This window comes from Rutidosis leptorrhynchoides, chromosome 5 (assembly GCF_046630445.1).
Source record: "Rutidosis leptorrhynchoides isolate AG116_Rl617_1_P2 chromosome 5, CSIRO_AGI_Rlap_v1, whole genome shotgun sequence".
Lineage (NCBI taxonomy): Eukaryota > Viridiplantae > Streptophyta > Magnoliopsida > Asterales > Asteraceae > Rutidosis > Rutidosis leptorrhynchoides.
The window spans coordinates 320,808,001-320,825,057 of NC_092337.1; positions in this window are offsets into that span (position 1 = coordinate 320,808,001).

Sequence of the window (17,057 nt, forward strand, 5' to 3'; positions counted from 1 at the left end):
GAGTCGGAATAAGATAGTTGTATTCGTGTGGTGTAATATATGGAATATAGTGTTCTTATGCTTTATGATATATGTAAAAATTGCTTGTATTAATAAGTATTTTTTTTATGAATCTAACTCTTGTCTATTTTACAGTTTAAAAACACAAAATGGATAGACAACCCAATATTTTAAGAGACCTACCCGGAGACATGCTTGATGAAATCTTGTCTAGAGTCGGCCAGAATTCTTCGGCACAACTATTTAAGGCGAGATCAGTTTGTAAGACATTCGAAGAACGTTCCAAGAATGTCTTGGTTTATAAGAGACTTTCGTTTGAAAGATGGGGGATATCACATTGGGAAACCCATAAGTTACGATGTGTTTACTTTGACGCATATATTGCGGGGAACCCAAATGCTATTTTACGCAACGGGTTAAGAAATTATTTTGACTCAATATATCCGAATATTGGACTTCGTGATTTAGAAAAAGCGGCTAACATGCAACATAAAGAAGCATGTTATGCTTACGGATTAGTAATGTTCGCTTCTCACCAAAGTGAGAACAAGAACATCGGGCTACAACTATTAAACAAAACGTTTCCACAAGTGACGGAGTCGGTAATTGGGGTAAGAAATGAGGTTTTTAGATTATTACGGGACTGTTGGACATTACGTAACCCTCGTCCCTTTGATGACGTTACAACACGCTGTCTTATCAACGGCCATAACGGTTATGTTGCACAAGACCAAGGATGGGAAGTAGTCCTAGTAAAACCAGAATGCATGACTTGTTTCTGGACGTATGAATTACGTGTCTTTATTGCCTTTGCTGAACGACTTGTGTACTAGCTAGAATTGTCTTCACAACTATCTTGTATCAAAGTTATTGTGTGCTATATTTCATGCTTTATGTAAAATAAGCGGTATTGTAAGTTTGTAAAATATTGTATAAAAGTTTGAACGCGAAATATTATTATAATCAGTTTTTCATATAGAATTGTAGTAGTTGAATTGTATATTAGCTACTAAGTATGAACTTAACGGGTAGGTACTACCCGAATTTAAACTTATAAAACGCTAATATGAAGAAAAAGCTTTTATAAATGAGTTCATATTATGCTACGAAATACTATTAACTACTCTTAATATTCTGTATGATTAACTTGTTCCATTTAACTATTTTGAAGGAAATGGCACCGACTACTCGACACACTGTGAATATGAATGAAGAGGAATTCCGTACTTTTCTAGCTTCAAACATAGCCGCAGTACAGGCTGCGCTACATACCAACAATAACCTTGGATCTAGCAGTACAGGAAATCGTGTAGGATGCACCTACAAAGAATTCACTGCCTGCAAACCTTTGGAATTTGATGGAACCGAAGGACCGATCGGATTGAAACGGTGGACCGAGAAGGTTGAATCGGTGTTTGCCATAAGTAAGTGTACTGAAGAGGACAAAGTGAAGTACGCTACGCATACCTTCACAGGTTCTGCGTGTAACATGGTGGAATACCTATCTAGAGCAAGTGGGACAAGATGATGCGTACGCACTACCGTGGTCAGCATTCAAGCACTTGATGAACGAGAAGTACCGTCCCAGAACCGAGGTCAATAAGCTCAAGACAGAACTTAGAGGGTTACGAACCCAAGGATTTGATATTACCACGTACGAAAGACGATTCACAGAATTGTGCCTATTGTGTCCGGGAGCATTCGAAGATGAGGAAGAGAAGATCGACGCGTTTGTGAAAGGATTACCGGAAAGAATCCAAGAAGATATAAGTTCACACGAGCCCGCCTCCATACAACAGGCATGTAGAATGGCTCACAAACTAGTGAACCAGATTGAAGAAAGAATTAAAGAACAGACTGCTGAAGAGGCCAATGTGAAGCAAGTCAAAAGAAAGTGGGAGGAAAACGGTGATAAGAATCACCAATACAACAACAACAGCAATTACAACAATAATCGCAACAATTATCCCAACAATCGCAACATCAATCGCAACTACAACAAACGGCCCAACAACAACAACAACAACAACAGCAACTACAACAATCATCCCAACAACAATAATAACCGCAACAACAACAACAATCAGAAGCAACTATGCCAAAGGTGTGAAAAGAATCACTCGGGGTTCTGCACCAAATTTTGCAACAAGTGTAAAAGAAATGGTCATAGCGCGGCGAAGTGTGAGGTCTACGGACCAGGGGTTAATAGAACGAAAGGAACAAATGGTGTCGGAACGAGTAATGGCGGAGCAAGTAGTGTCGGAGCAAGTTATGCCAATGTAGTTTGTTATAAATGTGGAAAACCAGGCCACATTATTAGAAATTGCCCGAACCAGGAGAACACGAATGGACAAGGCCGTGGAAGAGTTTTCAATATTAATGCGGTAGAGGCACAGGAAGACCCGGAGCTTGTTACGGGTACGTTTCTTATTGACAATAAATCTGCTTACGTTTTATTTGATTCGGGTGCGGATAGAAGCTATATGAGTAGAGATTTTTGTGCTAAATTAAGTTGTCCATTGACGCCTTTGGATAGTAAATTTTTACTCGAATTAGCAAATGGTAAATTAATTTCAGCAGATAATATATGTCGGAATCGAGAAATTAAACTGGTTAGTGAAACATTTAAGATTGATTTGATACCAGTAGAGTTAGGGAGTTTTGATGTGATAATCGGTATGGACTGGTTGAAAGAAGTGAAAGCGGAGATCGTTTGTTTCAAAAATGCAATTCGCATTATACGAGAAAAAGGAAAACCCTTAATGGTGTACGGAGAAAAGGGCAACACGAAGCTACATCTTATTAGTAATTTGAAGGCACAAAAACTAATAAGAAAAGGTTGCTATGCTGTTCTAGCACACGTCGAGAAAGTACAAACTGAAGAAAAGAGCATCAATGATGTTCCCGTCGCAAAAGAATTTCCCGATGTATTTCCGAAAGAATTACCGGGATTACCCCCACATCGATCCGTTGAATTTCAAATAGATCTTGTACCAGGAGCTGCACCAATAGCTCGTGCTCCTTACAGACTCGCACCCAACGAGATGAAAGAACTGCAAAGCCAATTACAAGAACTTTTAGAGCGTGGTTTCATTCGACCAAGCACATCACCGTGGGGAGCTCCTGTTTTGTTTGTCAAGAAGAAAGATGGTACATTCAGGTTGTGTATCGACTACCGAGAGTTGAACAAACTTACCATCAAGAACCGCTACCCACTACCGAGAATCGACGACTTATTTGATCAACTACAAGGCTCGTCTGTTTATTCAAAGATTGACTTACGTTCCGGGTATCATCAAATGCGGGTGAAAGAAGATGATATTCCAAAGACTGCTTTCAGAACACGTTACGGTCATTACGAGTTTATGGTCATGCCGTTTGGTTTAACTAATGCACCAGCTGTGTTCATGGACCTTATGAACCGAGTGTGTGGACCATACCTTGACAAGTTTGTCATTGTTTTCATTGATGACATACTTATTTACTCAAAGAATGACCAAGAACACGGTGAACATTTGAGAAAGGTGTTAGAAGTATTGAGGAAGGAAGAATTGTACGCTAAGTTTTCAAAGTGTGCATTTTGGTTGGAAGAAGTTCAATTCCTCGGTCACATAGTGAACAAAGAAGGTATTAAGGTGGATCCGGCAAAGATAGAAACTGTTGAAAAGTGGGAAACCCCGAAAACTCCGAAACACATACGCCAGTTTTTAGGACTAGCTGGTTACTACAGAAGGTTCATCCAAGACTTTTCCAGAATAGCAAAACCCTTGACTGCATTAACGCATAAAGGGAAGAAATTTGAATGGAATGATGAACAAGAGAAAGCGTTTCAGTTATTGAAGAAAAAGCTAACTACGGCACCTATATTGTCATTGCCTGAAGGGAATGATGATTTTGTGATTTATTGTGATGCATCAAAGCAAGGTCTCGGTTGTGTATTAATGCAACGAATGAAGGTGATTGCTTATGCCTCTAGACAATTGAAGATTCACGAGCAAAATTATACGACGCATGATTTGGAATTAGGCGTGGTTGTTTTTGCATTAAAGACTTGGAGGCACTACTTATATGGGGTCAAAAGTATTATATATACCGACCATAAAAGTCTTCAACACATATTTAATCAGAAACAACTGAATATGAGGCAGCGTAGGTGGATTGAATTATTGAATGATTACGACTTTGAGATTCGTTACCACCCGGGGAAGGCAAATGTGGTAGCCGATGCCTTGAGCAGGAAGGACAGAGAACCCATTCGAGTAAAATCTATGAATATAATGATTCATAATAACATTACTACTCAAATAAAGGAGGCGCAACAAGGAGTTTTAAAAGAGGGAAATTTAAAGGATGAAATACCCAAAGGATCGGAGAAGCATCTTAATATTCATGAAGACGGAACCCGGTATAGGGCTGAAAGGATTTGGGTACCAAAATTTGGAGATATGAGAGAAATGGTACTTAGAGAAGCTCATAAAACCAGATACTCAATACATCCTGGAACGGGGAAGATGTACAAGGATCTCAAGAAACATTTTTGGTGGCCGGGTATGAAAGCCGATGTTGCTAAATATGTAGGAGAATGTTTGACGTGATCTAAGGTCAAAGCTGAGCATTAGAAACCATCAGGTCTACTTCAACAACCCGAAATCCCGGAATGGAAATGGGAAAACATTACCATGGATTTCATCACTAAATTGCCAAGGACTGCAAGTGGTTTTGATATTATTTGGGTAATAGTTGACCGTCTCACCAAATCAGCACACTTCCTGCCAATAAGAGAAGATGACAAGATGGAGAAGTTAGCACGACTGTATTTGAAGGAAGTCGTCTCCAGACATGGAATACCAATCTCTATTATCTCTGATAGGGATGGCAGATTTATTTCAAGATTCTGGCAGACATTACAGCAAGCATTAGGAACTCGTCTAGACATGAGTACTGCCTATCATCCACAAACTGATGGGCAGAGTGAAAGGACGATACAAACGCTTGAAGACATGCTACGAGCATGTGTTATTGATTTCGGAAACAGTTGGGATCGACATCTACCGTTAGCAGAATTTTCCTACAACAACAGCTACCATTCAAGCATTGAGATGGCGCCGTTTGAAGCACTTTATGGTAGAAAGTTCAGGTCTCCTATTTGTTGGAGTGAAGTGGGGGATAGACAGATTACGGGTCCGGAGATTATACAAGAAACTACCGAGAAGATCATCCAAATTCAACAACGGTTGAAAACCGCCCAAAGTCGACAAAAGAGCTACGCTGACATTAAAAGAAAAGATATAGAATTTGAAATTGGAGAGATGGTCATGCTTAAAGTTTCACCTTGGAAAGGCGTTGTTCGATTTGGTAAACGAGGGAAATTAAATCCAAGGTATATTGGACCATTCAAGATTATTGATCGTGTCGGACCAGTAGCTTACCGACTTGAGTTACCTCAACAACTCGCGGCTGTACATAACACTTTCCACGTCTCGAATTTGAAGAAATGTTTTGCTAAAGAAGATCTCACTATTCCGTTAGATGAAATCCAAATCAACGAAAAACTCCAATTCATCGAAGAACCCGTCGAAATAATGGATCGTGAGGTTAAAAGACTTAAGCAAAACAAGATACCAATTGTTAAGGTTCGATGGAATGCTCGTAGAGGACCCGAGTTCACCTGGGAGCGTGAAGATCAGATGAAGAAGAAATACCCGCATCTATTTCCAGAAGATTCGTCAACACCTTCAACAGCTTAAAATTTCGGGACGAAATTTATTTAACGGGTAGGTACTGTAGTGACCCGAACTTTTCCATGTTTATATATATTAATTGAGATTGATGTTTACATGATTAAATGTTTCCAACATGTTAAGCAATCAAACTTGTTAAGACTTGATTAATTGAAATAGGTTTCATATAGACAATTGACCACCCAAGTTGACCGGTGATTCACGAACGTTAAAACTTGTAAAAACTATATGATGACATATATATGGTTATATATATAGTTAACATTATATTATGATAATTAAACATATCATTAAGTATATTAACAATGAACTACATATGTAAAAACAAGACTACTAACTTAATGATTTTGAAACGAGACATATATGTAACGATTATCGTTGTAACGACATTTAATGTATATATATCATATTAAGAGATATTCGTACATCATAATATCATGATAATATAATAATTTAAAATCTCTTTTGATATTATAAACATTGGGTTAACAACATTTAACAAGATCGTTAACCTAAAGGTTTCAAAACAACATTTACATGTAACGACTAACGATGACTTAACGACTCAGTTAAAATGTATATACATGTAGTGTTTTAATATGTATTTATACACTTTTGAAAGACTTCAATACACTTATCAAAATACTTCTACTTAACAAAAATGCTTACAATTACATCCTCGTTCAGTTTCATCAACAATTCTACTCGTATGCACCCGTATTCGTACTCGTACAATACACAGCTTTTAGATGTATGTACTATTGGTATATACACTCCAATGATCAGCTCTTAGCAGCCCATGTGAGTCACCTAACACATGTGGGAACCATCATTTGGCAACTAGCATGAAATATCTCATAAGATTACAAAAATATGAGTAATCATTCATGACTTATTTACATGAAAACAAAATTACATATCCTTTATATCTAATCCATACACCAACGACCAAAAACACCTACAAACACTTTCATTCTTCAATTTTCTTCATCTAATTGAACTCTCTCAAGTTCTATCTTCAAGTTCTAAGTGTTCTTCATAAATTCCAAAAGTTCTAGTTTCATAAAATCAAGAATACTTTCAAGTTTGCTAGCTCACTTCCAATCTTGTAAGGTGATCATCCAACCTCAAGAAATCTTTGTTTCTTACAGTAGGTTATCATTCTAATACAAGGTAATAATCATATTCAAACTTTGGTTCAATTTCTATAACTATAACAATCTTATTTCAAGTGATGATCTTACTTGAACTTGTTTTCGTGTCATGATTCTGCTTCAAGAACTTCGAGCCATCCAAGGATCCATTGAAGCTAGATCCATTTTTCTCTTTTCCAGTAGGTTTATCCAAGGAAATTAAGGTAGTAATGATGTTCATAACATCATTCGATTCATACATATAAAGCTATCTTATTCGAAGGTTTAAATTTGTAATCACTAGAACATAGTTTAGTTAATTCTAAACTTGTTCGCAAACAAAAGTTAATCCTTCTAACTTGACTTTTAAAATCAACTAAACACATGTTCTATATCTATATGATATGCTAACTTAATGATTTAAAACCTGGAAACACGAAAAACACCATAAAACCGGATTTACGCCGTCGTAGTAACACCGCGGGCTGTTTTGGGTTAGTTAATTAAAAACTATGATAAACTTTGATTTTAAAGTTGTTATTCTGAGAAAATGATTTTTATTATGAACATGAAACTATATCCAAAAATTATGATTAAACTCAAAGTGGAAGTATGTTTTCTAAAATGGTCATCTAGACGTCGTTCTTTCGACTGAAATGACTACCTTTACAAAAATGACTTGTAACTTATTTTTCCGACTATAAACCTATACTTTTCTGTTTAGATTCATAAAATAGAGTTCAATATGAAACCATAGCAATTTGATTCACTCAAAACGGATTTAAAATGAAGAAGTTATGGGTAAAACAAGATTGGATAATTTTTCTCATTTTAGCTACGTGAAAATTGGTAACAAATCTATTCCAACCATAACTTAATCAACTTGTATTGTATATTTTGTAATCTTGAGATACCATAGACACGTATACAATGTTTCGACCTATCATGTCGACACATCTATATATATTTCGGAACAACCATAGACACTCTATATGTGAATGTTGGAGTTAGCTATACAGGGTTGAGGTTGATTCCAAAATATATATAGTTTGAGTTGTGATCAATACTGAGATACGTATACACTGGGTCGTGGATTGATTCAAGATAATATTTATCGATTTATTTCTGTACATCTAACTGTGGACAACTAGTTGTAGGTTACTAACGAGGACAGCTGACTTAATAAACTTAAAACATCGAAATATATTAAAAGTGTTGTAAATATATTTTTGAACATACTTTGATATATATGTATATATTGTTATAGGTTCGTGAATCAACCAGTGGCCAAGTCTTACTTCCCGACGAAGTAAAAATCTGTGAAAGTGAGTTATAGTCCCACTTTTAAAATCTAATATTTTGGGATGAGAATACATGCAGGTTTTATAAATGATTTACAAAATAGACACAAGTACGTGAAACTACATTCTATGGTTGAATTATCGAAATCGAATATGCCCCTTTTTATTAAGTCTGGTAATCTAAGAATTAGGGAACAGACACCCTAATTGACGCGAATCCTAAAGATAGATCTATTGGGCCTAACAAACCCCATCCAAAGTACCGGATGCTTTAGTACTTCGAAATTTATATCATATCCGAAGGGTGTCCCGGAATGATGGGGATATTCTTATATATGCATCTTGTTATTGTCGGTTACCAGGTGTTCACCATATGAATGATTTTTATCTCTATGTATGGGATGTGTATTGAAATATGAAATCTTGTGGTCTATTGTTACGATTTGATATATATAGGTTAAACCTATAACTCACCAACATTTTTGTTGACGTTTTAAGCATGTTTATTCTCAGGTGATTATTAAGAGCTTCCGCTGTCGCATACTTAAATAAGGACAAGATTTGGAGTCCATGCTTGTATGATATTGTGTAAAAACTGCATTCAAGAAACTTATTTTGTTGTAACATATTTGTATTGTAAACCATTATGTAATGGTCGTGTGTAAACAGGATATTTTAGATTATCATTATTTGATAATCTACGTAAAGCTTTTTAAACCTTTATTGATGAAATAAAGGTTATGGTTTGTTTAAAAATGAATGCAGTCTTTGAAAAACGTCTCATATAGAGGTCAAAACCTCGCAACGAAATCAATTAATATGGAACGTTTTTAATCAATAAGAACGGGACATTTCACTTACAAACTTACGAAGATGCTCGTTAGCATCCTCATTTGGAGCTCCACCGAATTGGCATGTATTAGTCACCATGTGAAGGAATTGACCTTTTATTTCAAAGCCGTCAGTCATCGTAGGTTAGATGATTACGTGGCCTTGACCTGTTCTTGTCGCCTTCATTAAAGCTTCCATCGTTTGATTTGTAACAGCCATATCTGGTTCTATGATTTGTTGAATATCTGGTTCAGAGTTAGAATCTAATGAAAGTGATTCTAAATCCTCAGCGAGAGATTCTACTTCTTGAGCTCTTAAGCGTTCGTGAAATTCTCTTTCGGGTTCAGGATATGGAGGAGTTAATTCATTGTTGGAGGAACGTAAATTCATACATTAATTTCTATCATAACATTAAAAGCTTTTCTAGGAATAAATTCCTATAAAAGGATCGAATAACCTAAAGTCTATTAAAATCTTTTAAACGTAACTGATCCCCGGCAGCGGCGCCAAAAAGTTGATGCGTTGAAACAGTACCTTTATTTTATGAACGGATTTGAGTTATTTTGTTACACGAATTGTTCTATTGAATATATGGTGTTTTAATGAATCCGGGTTGATTTCACACATATAGGCAACTAGTCCTATCTGCGTAGTTTAGTTTGTTGGAAAATCCGGTTCGTTCCACAGGGAGACAGTGTTCAATGGTTTTTAATAGTCTTTGAAGTTAAACTTATTTTAAGGGGGTTTTGGATTAGGAATTGATAATACTACATAATAATAATAAAATATAACTTAATCCTAATTTAATTGAACTACTTATTAATTTATACGAATACATTATTTATAATTATTAACTTTAAAAGTTAATTAATTGAAATTATACTAATAAGTTTATTACTAAATGATAATTAATAAGATAATAACTTTTAATAAAACTAATTGATTAGAATTTTATTTTGAGCAATTATAATATAAATTTATTTAAATTAACTAAATAACATGTTTTAACTAAATTAATATAAATTAATAGGAATTATAATAATTAACTAGTTATAAACTAATTACTAAATATAAATTAATACTAATTATAAATTAACAACTTAAATATAATAACAAAATAATTAAAACCCTAAATTTTAACCTAGTACGCTACAGTATTCGTAATATACTTACGCGTTCCGCGTAAAGATGTACGCGTTCCGCGTATGTTTTGAAAGGTACGCGTGTCGTGTAGAATTATACGCGATCCGCGTATGTTATAATCCAGGTGACAAACAGTACTGGTACAAACTTGAATTATAATGTTGTATTTTTTTTTCTTTTTAGTTTTACTGAATAAATGTACGTGAATAATAAAAATAATAATTAACAATAAATAAATAGGAGTGTTTACTTAAATGTGTCACCTCTAGGTCCATGGATTGTTTTAAGTTTTAAGCTCGTATTAAAACGTTTAGTATAAAACTTATATTTTCCTTTCGAATAAATAATAAGTTTTGACTAACTAAATTAAATCTAATTTTCATTGGATTATATTTAGATAGTTACTAGTCCTTAAGTATTTAAATTGAGACCCAACCCAGTTTTGACCTTCGCCAAAACCCAAATCATAACGGTTTCCCTTTTTACAATTTCATTATTATATGACTCGTGATATTACCCAAACCACCGAACCTTACTTTTAATTTAGTGTTAGTAAATTAGTCATAAGTTCATCTAGATCACTTTTAATGTTGAAGTTTAATTTATATAAATAAAAATAACTTTCGTTATTTTAATCTAACAAATTAAGTGACAGGGATTAAATATCTAAATACATAATAATGGTTCTTTTAATTTGGCTCAATGTTAAAAATACTAAAGTTACATTTTAATTTTTACAAGTGATAACAATCCATTTCACTAGGGGCTCTACATCTAAGCAAACACTAGGGAAATTAGCTACTCATTATATTAAGGAAAACATGAAAATATAAATATACAAACATAATAGTAACGATAGAAACTGATAACGATAATTTTAACAGAATATACTTACCAAAATCTTCACTCTCATTTACTTTAAACGGTAGAAAATTACAATAATAACACCCCTTTAGCGCGTACAATAATACCCTTAATCACGAACAACACACCCTTAATATTTGAAACTATCCTAATTTTGAACCTTGAAACTGAAATTAAGACGTAGTACTTGAAAATACAAAGACAGTAACTAAAGTAATAATTTTGTAATGTATATTTCTTTCTGTAGTCTTCTGCCCTCTAACTCTCTGTTCTTTTTGTGTGTCCCTTGTAACTGTAAGTGTACTCCGTATTATACATGTTGATAGTTGGTGTAGTAGGTCAAAAGTATCCCTTTGCTGTACCACTTGAAAAAGAATCATATTAAAACATAAAAGCAACCGTCCCATTTGCATTTGAATCTGGACTGGATATTACGCGTTTCGCATAGGAGGCCACACGATCCGCATAAGAGAAAATTACTACGCGTTTCGCGTAGGTGGCCACACGATTCGCGTAAGAATAGCCGACAGTTTTCTTGTTTTTATTTTATGTTTTGTTCTCTTTTGATCCCGTGTTTACGTATATCGACTTGGAACTTTTTATTTGAACTCTTCTTCTTTGCTCATCATGAACTTGTATTCGGGTAACGTTATCTTGATATATATTTGGTTTAAATCCATCGTTTATCGTCTTTTCTTCAAACTTCGAGCTCGTATTATCTTTTGTCATTTTTCTCGTGATTTATACATTTGAATGTCTTAGTAAACGATAAAAGCTGATGAAATATAAATGATATTGCGTCGAATTATATGTATGTTTAAAGCAATATCAACATTACTCCGTGTTTGATGCTCTTTGGAAGACCATCCATGTAAAGTTCAACCCTTAAAGATTTGGGGTTCACAAGGTTTGGGCACATCAAGGCTAGTTTGGAAAATCGTTGATTATAGGCCTTGAGATCGTTTCCGATCGCTTTTAAAGTTCTTAGCTCTTGTTCGAGCCTTCGGGTTTCTTCACGAGGGAAATATTCGATGATCATCTTTTCCCTTAAATCGGCCCAAGTGAGGGCGTGAGCTTCATCGGTACCCACCGATTGTACATAGGTGTTCCACCAAGTGAGCGCGACACCGGCGAAAGTGTGAGTGGAGTACTTGACCTTGTCTTAGTCCCGACAACCGCTTATTCTAAAGACGGCTTCCGTTTGCTCAAACCATCGGGTGAACACAACCGGTCCCCCGGTTCCATCGAAAGTGTGAGGTTTGCACCCCATGAAAGCTTTATAGGAGCATCCCTCGTTTGAGTTACCGGCTCCATTGTTGTTGTTGTTGTTGTGGTTGTTTTTATTGTTATTGTTGTTGGATGAGTGACCGGCCATGGCCGCAACCACGGCGGTGGCTATCATTCGTTGTAGAGCTTGTTCGGGTGTTTCATGACGTGGTACACGGCGATGAGGCATTGTTCCTTCAAAACACAAGAATATCGTTGATTAGTATTCTCAATAATACTAACCGTGATATGGAATGAGGATAAAGAGAAAATTTTCCTTGACTCGCCTTAAATTCTTTATGTCATAATGTCGGAACGTTCATATGAGTCACCGTAATATAATCCCGGAAATTATATTACCCTGATTCATATGTGCATTCGACATTATTCCATATAGTCAAGGTGACATGTCAATCAAATTAAACAACGCGAGATTAAGATGGAATAAAAGTTAGATACGAATAGAAGAGTTCGAGTATAAATGCACAAGTAATCAAGTAATTCCTACTTCAAGTCTATATGCCGGTTGTAGTCTAGACTCACCAATGTACCCTATGACTCGGGGTTGACACCAATGAACTCTAAATCCCTACAACCAACGCTCTGATACCATCTGTAGCGACCCGAAAAAATCATCATTAACGGCGCCGTCTACTTAGGTCCCGTTACGTGGTCATAAGTCTTTAAAATAACGTTTGACCAAAAAAATATGTCGCATTCATTTCAAATGTAAAGATTGTTTCAAGTTTACAAGAATAGTTCAACCACAAGTTGTGTTACAATGTTATAAGTACAACTGAAACCTATGCGACACAATTTAAAAGTAGCCAAAAGACACTCCATGTATGCATATATACTCGACATCCAATGCAAGTATCAAAATAATGAGCGGAAGCATGCATCACAAAACGTTCAAGAACCTGAGAAAAACATAGAAATCTGTCAACGAAAACGTTGGTGAAATCATAGGTTTAAGTAAGTAAGTAAGTATAAATGAACCACAAGATTTATAACATTTCAATAATAGTAAACCATTCCAAAAATTGTTATCATGAGCACCCAATTATCAAGGCTTAACTTTCCTTCCATAGAACCCCATCACAATAGTGTTAGAACATACATTGTTTCTCGAAAATATATTTCATCCGAAGTAATGGTAGCGAACCATCCAAATGAGGGTTTGTCAAACCCATATGGCCATACAACATAAGTTCTCGCTTACACCCGGCAAGTGTAACTAATGGTAATCGAATTGAGGATTTTGTTCTAACTCGTATGTAGAATGTTTGTTTTCATACTTGTGTTCACTTTGTAAAATGAAACGTTTATGTTTTCTCATCCCAAATGTAAGTTTAAAAGAGTAAAGGTGGGACTATGATCTCACCTTGAGTGCACGAGTAATAAAGTACTTCACAAGTAAACGTATGCAAGGACAATTGCTAGTCTTGACCTAAACAAGTAGGTTGTATCAATAACGGTAAACACGATGGGTCAAAGTTGTTCAATTAGTCCTATGGCTCATTACGACTCGAATATATAACATGTGAATCAAATTGTCAAGTTTCATGCAAGATACAAGTATAAAAGCATGTTAGAACGATTGCCTAAACATTTGGTTAAGTTTGACTAAAAGTCAAACTTGGTCAAAGTCAAAGTCAAGGCCAACGGGGTCAGGTCGGGTACCCAACAATTTTTCCATGATGAGAAATCATATATGAGCATGTTAACCAAATTTCATGTTAATCGGAGTTGCGGTTAAGCGGGAAAGATTTCGTGAACAATAAAATAAAAAAAAAGTTTGGCCAGGGAATGTGCGCGGCGCGTGCAGGTATACACGGCGCGCACTAAAGCGTGGAACCAGGTCAGGAATTTGTCTAAAGGGGTAAGCATCTGAAGCTTCACATTTGCGCGGTGCGCGAAAGGGTGCGCGGTGAAATGTCCCGTTCTTATTGATTAAAAACGTTCCATATTAATTGATTTCGTTGCGAGGTTTTGACCTCTATATGAGACATTTTTCAAAGACTGCATTCATTTTAAAACAAACCATAACCTTTATTTCATCAATAAAGGTTTAAAAAGCTTTACGTAGATTATCAAATAATGATAATCTAAAATATCCTGTTTACACACGACCATTACATAATGGTTTACAATACAAATATGTTACAACAAAATAAGTTTCTTGAATGCAGTTTTTACATAATATCATACAAGCATGGACTCCAAATCTCGTCCTTATTTAAGTATGCGACAGCGGAAGCTCTTAATAATTACCTGAGAATAAACATGCTTAAAACGTCAACAAAAATGTTGGTGAGTTATAGGTTTAACCTATATATATCAAATCATAATAATAGACCACAAGATTTCATATTTCAATACACATCCCATACATAGAGATAAAAATCATTCATATGGTGAACACCTGGTAACCAACATTAACAAGATGCATATATAAGAATATCCCCATCATTCCGGGACACCCTTCGGATATGATATAAATTTCGAAGTACTAAAGCATCCAGTACTTTGGATGGGGTTTGTTAGGCCCAATAGATCTATCTTTAGGATTCGCGTCAATTAGGGTGTCTGTTCCCTAATTCTTAGATTACCAGACTTAATAACAAGGGGCATATTCGATTTCGATAATTCAACCATAGAATGTAGTTTCACGTACTTGTGTCTATTTTGTAAATCATTTATAAAACCTGCATGTATTCTCATCCCAAAAATATTAGATTTTAAAAGTGGGACTATAACTCACTTTCACAGATTTTTTTTTTACTTCGTCGGGAAGTAAGACTTGGCCACTGGTTGATTCACGAACCTATAACAATATATACATATATATCAAAGTATGTTCAAAATATATTTACAACACTTTTAATATATTTTGATGTTTTAAGTTTATTAAGTCAGATGTCCTCGTTAGTAACCTACAACTAGTTGTCCACAGTTAGATGTACAGAAATAAATCGATAAATATTATCTTGAATCAATCCACGACCCAGTGTATACGTATCTCAGTATTGATCACAACTCAAACTATATATATTTTGGAATCAACCTCAACCCTGTATAGCTCACTCCAACATTCACATATAGAGTGTCTATGGTTGTTCCGAAATATATATAGATGTGTCGACATGATAGGTCGAAACATTGTATACGTGTCTATGGTATCTCAAGATTACATAATATACAATACAAGTTGATTAAGTTATGGTTGGAATAGATTTGTTACCAATTTTCACGTAGCTAAAATGAGAAAAATTATCCAATCTTGTTTTACCCATAACTTCTTCATTTTAAATCCGTTTTGAGTAAATCAAATTGCTATGGTTTTATATTGAACTCTATTTTATAAATCTAAACAGAAAAAGTATAGGTTTATAGTCGGAAAAATAAGTTACAAGTCGTTTTTGTAAAGGTAGTCATTTCAGTCGAAAGAACGACGTCTAGATGACCATTTTAGAAAACATACTTCCACTTTGAGTTTAACCATAATTTTTGGATATAGTTTCATGTTCATAATAAAAATCATTTTCTCAGAATAACAACTTTTAAATCAAAGTTTATCATAGTTTTTAATTAACTAACCCAAAACAGCCCGCGGTGTTACTACGATGGCGTAAATCCGGTTTTACGGTGTTTTTCGTGTTTCCAGGTTTTAAATCATTAAGTTAGCATATCATATAGATATAGAACATGTGTTTAGTTGATTTTAAAAGTCAAGTTAGAAGGATTAACTTTTGTTTGCGAACAAGTTTAGAATTAACTAAACTATGTTCTAGTGATTACAAGTTTAAACCTTCGAATAAGATAGCTTTATATATATGAATTGAATGATGTTATGAACATCATTACTACATTAAGTTCCTTGGATAAACCTACTGGAAAAGAGAAAAATGGATCTAGCTTCAACGGATCCTTGGATGGCTCGAAGTTTTTGAAGCAGAATCATGACACGAAAACAAGTTCAAGTAAGATCATCACTTGAAATAAGATTGTTATAGTTATAGAAATTGAACCAAAGTTTGAATATGATTATTACCTTGTATTAGAATGATAACCTACTGTAAGAAACAAATATTTCTTGAGGTTGGATGATCACCTTACAAGATTGGAAGTGAGCTAGCAAACTTGAAAGTATTCTTGATTTTATGTAACTAGAACTTGTAGAATATATGAAGAACACTTAGAACTTGAAGATAGAACTTGAGAGAGATCAATTAGATGAAGAAAATTGAAGAATGAAAGTGTTTGTAGGTGTTTTTGGTCGTTGGTGTATGGATTAGATATAAAGGATATGTAATTTTGTTTTCATGTAAATAAGTTATGAATGATTACTCATATTTTTGTAATTTTATGAGATATTTCATGCTAGTTGCCAAATGATGGTTCCCACATGTGTTAGGTGACTCACATGGGCTGCTAAGAGCTGATCATTGGAGTGTATATACCAATAGTACATACATCTAAAAGCTGTGTATTGTACGAGTACGAATACGGGTGCATACGAGTAGAATTGTTGATGAAACTGAACGAGGATGTAATTGTAAGCATTTTTGTTAAGTAGAAGTATTTTGATAAGTGTATTGAAGTATTTAAAAAGTGTATAAATACATATTAAAACACTACATGTATATACATTTTAACTGAGTCGTTAAGTCATCGTTAGTCGTTACATGTAAGTGTTGTTTTGAAACCTTTAGGTTAACGATCTTGTTAAATGTTGTTAACCCAATGTTTATAATATCAAATGAGATTTTAAATTA